Source organism: Vidua macroura, chromosome 7 (genome assembly GCF_024509145.1).
Source record: "Vidua macroura isolate BioBank_ID:100142 chromosome 7, ASM2450914v1, whole genome shotgun sequence".
NCBI lineage: Eukaryota > Metazoa > Chordata > Aves > Passeriformes > Viduidae > Vidua > Vidua macroura.
The window spans coordinates 28605412-28609514 of NC_071577.1; positions in this window are offsets into that span (position 1 = coordinate 28605412).

The window sequence follows — 4103 nt, forward strand, 5'->3', positions numbered from 1 at the left end:
AGTGAAAGGTAAGGTAAATGTTGTTGGGTTTTTTCCTTATGATAAAGTAGTCCAGTACTTTAAACAAACAGCTATGATAATACCACAATCTTAGCTGCATTTAAAAAAATGGCATGCCAAAAATTATATATGTGTAACTGATCTTGGCTTTGGGCCATGGACTGACCTCTTCTAACTCTTTGTAGACCCTTTATTTTCTTTTGATTCTTGGCTATCAAGTTATTTACAATAAACTTAGCTCCTTCTGTAAAAGTTCTAAGATCAGGCCCTAAATCTGTCATGGTGTTGATAATCATGACGATCAGAAGTGTAACACTTGTAAAACTGGAATGTGAAATCCCTTACCTCACAAAATGTCAGTGAGAATCTCCTTAAAAATGACCTTGTGATATGATCCTGACAAATCCCAGCTGTATCTGAAATTGAAAGGTTATTTGACAGTGATCTTTATTTTAGTGTGGTGACTTCCGGCTCTTTGTAACAAAAATAAAGTGAATGGTACAGTCAAAACACCATAATCTCATACAAGACCAAAACCAGAGTAATATTTCACTTACTATTGCTTGTTTCAGATATATTTTAGTTTATTGCTTTATGGTTTTTGAATGCTGAAGTTCATAAATCATGGCAAGGTCAACTGCATTCTCTTAAGTATATAAATAATCTGTAAAATGTACTTCTTGTTAGGCTATCCATGCCCAAATAGAAAATCGTCTTTGACTACATTATTTTTTATATAGAACAAACTCTCTTTGAGGGCACACTATGTACATGTACCTCTTCTTACAAGTTATCTGAGCCTAGACTAATTCTGGCAGCTCAACTCTGCACATACAGAAAACTGTGTATTTTGGGAACAAATGGGACATCACAGCATTCTAGATAATACAGTGGGGAGTGACGTTTCTTTTCCTCAAGCATTCCTCTGTTTCCCCTATGAATACTATCAAAGAATAACCAGGTGTGCAAATGGTATAGGAAGAGAGATAAATATCTGGGATTTACATTTTTCCCATCACCAGTTTCTGGAACTAACTTCAGCTAATTTCTATTTAGAACTGCTCAGAAGGGAAGCATGAGTCCTAATCTTTGCAAAGAAAAAATATTTACTGTTCAGTCATCCCACCACACTTACTGTTGTTTATGACTCTGTCAGTGACACGCAGTGCCCTCTTATATTCTTAGCAAATTAGAAACTAAATGTATGCATAAAAAATACTGTCCCCATCTCCAGGAATTTGCAGTTTAAAAGATGTTATGGCAGGATAAAGCAACAGCTGGAGACAAATTTTTCCATCTCTACTGAAATTTTACTTGTTTAGAAAGTGAAAGAAAATAGAATAAAATAAATGCAATATAAATGACAATGAAAATTAATTTTCTCCCCTAAATTGTTCTATAGAATTTTTCTTCCTAAAGTGCTGAAGCAAAAAATATATCTGTAACCATGGAGATTATACCAGACAACATGCATAATAATGTGGCATCACATAAATGCTCTTTGTCATGAGTGGATTACTACAAAGTAGGTTTCCTCTAAGCAATTTTCAGAAGCAAGATAGATGTGGTTAATTTCTTAACCCTCTTTTTTGCAAGGGGAAAGTGGAAGTGTCAGCACTGTGGTATGTGCAGGAGAGTTGTATTGCATTCAGTTTGAAAAGACTCAGCTTTCCAGGTTCTTGGCAGTTTTTAATCATAGATACAATTTGCTGAAAATGTTTATCTTCTGTGAATTATCACATCAGAGCAATGAATCCACCACAATACCCACATGGTATGAAAGATGTCCATGGGAGACACAGTTACAGGATAAATAGTAAACAGTGCTAATTAATTTTTACTTGGGTCTTCTTGGGTTTGTTCATTTGTTTTTAGGACCACATACAATTGTCCAGAATCTAGAATGAAAACAATTCCTGTTTAATCCTAGAAATACCACAAACTGGCTAATTTAAGTGTAAGCTGTAAAACAGGATTCCTTCACTTTTGGCAATGTTTTTTTCTCTGTTTATTCTTTCATTGCGTGGATGGTATCAAATAGCAAATAGCTCTCAGTCTGCCAGCTTCTAGTGAAGGATGAATATTGGTGCACTTCTGATACAATCTATAAGGCAGAGGGAAAGAATTGCTGTAATCAGGACCTTTCATAATACCTTAATTTTATAATTTCACTTTTCCTCACAATGAGTTAACTAAAATCTGGTGGTTTGTAGTTTGAGTTAGGAAGAGAAACTGATGATGATGTAAGAATGATGTAAATCCTGTTTTACTAACAAACAACATGGCAAACCTTGTTTCCTTGACAAGAGGAAAAATTCAGAAGATACTTTCTTTTTATGCAGTCCTGAAGTACTCAGCTGTTTCTCAGAGTCACATAACTACTTTTTTTTCCTGCTTCTGCAACTTCTTTTTTCCAATTCCTGTCATTTTTTCACCAACCCTGAAATTAGAGATTTTAGTAAATCTCTTCCAAATTCCTCCTCCATGTAATTTAGCTTTGGCAATAGGCCACTGTTTCACCTATCACTTTTTTAAGGATGAAATTTTTTTGCATATTTTTAAGTGACAGGTCTTTTTTATGCTCTCCAACTTGAAAATGCAATTTCACCCAGCCATCATTGGATAGAGCTAGAAGGTAATTAATTCTTTCCCTTTCTCTTCTGCATGAGGCCACCTAGAAGCCCAGTGTGAAAGCAGGAGTTAACACAGTTACTTAAGGTATTACTTCTGTCCCAGAGGAGCTGAACCCCTAGGAAATCAGCGATAATCATAATTTCCATCATTTCCCAAAGTGGGTGTTATCATGCAAAGCATGTTTTTTCCAGAAGGAATAATTTTACCCAACATATTCACTCTTAAATTTAGTGAGTGGAATTCAAATAGGTCAACATTGAAGCCTAGAAAAATTAAGCAAATTAAAGCAATGAGGAAAGGTATGTTTTCTTTTGTAACTGGCAAGATAGCTGTGCCTGACTGTATGATTAGTAACATTGGAAATGGCCAGAGGGAATTTGGATTTGAGAACTGATAAAGACTTGAAGAAATAATCACAGTAAATACAGCAACAGCCATTACTTTCTTTTTCTGAGCAGTGAAAACCGCTCCATGCTGTGCACACATGATAGAATTGCGGCTCAATGATTTAATAAAGCACTCAGCATTCCCAACCTGTATAAGCCAAATCAGGGAGACTTCCATTCCTTTGCATTCTGATTTCAGAGTTAATTTCTGCATCCATTGGTAGAATTTACACTAAAATATGTGATGTGTTTAAGACAGAGCCCTTCCTAACTTCTCTTACCCCTGCACTCAGCTCAGGTGAGGCCACACCTCAAATCCTGCGTCCCCTTCTGTCCCTCCGTTCAGGGAGGACATTGAGGTGCTGGAGTGAATCCAGAGAATGGCAACGAAGCTGAAGGGTCTGGAGCACAAGTACTATGAGGAGCGGCTGAGGGAGCTGGGGGTGTTTAGCCTGGAGAAAAGGAGGCTCAATGGGAACCTTCTCGTTTTCTACAACTCCCTGGTAGGAGGCTGTAGGCATGTGGGGGTCGGGCTCTTCTCCCAGGCAACCAGGGACAGGATGAGGAGGACACAGCCTCAAGTGTGCCAAGTGAGGTTTGGGTGGGACATCAGGAGGAATTTCTTCGCAGAAAGGGCGATTAGACATTGGAATGGGCTGCCCAGGGAGGTGGTGAACTCACCGTCTCTGGAGGTGTTTAGAGAAAAGACTGGACCTGGCACTCAGTGCCATGGTCTAATTGACATAGTGGTGTTTAGTCATAGATTGGCCTCGATGATCTCAAAGGTCTTTTCCAACCTAAATGATTGTGATTCTTTTGGGTCAAACCGAGCCCGCGGGGCTTACGGGCTCAGCCGCCCGGCGGGGCTCTGCACAGAGCTCGGGGGCACAGACGGAGGCGGCCGTGGGGCGCGCAGCCCCTTGCGGCCGCTGCGCCGGCAGGACCGGCCCCTCACACGGCGGGGCTCGCCCCTCACGGCCTCCGCCGGCCTCGCCCCAAAGCTGATTGGTTCATGAGCTCCACGTGACCAGCGGGCGGGCGCGCTCTCGCGGGGAGCCGGGCCTGGCGGGAGCGGCGCCGGCG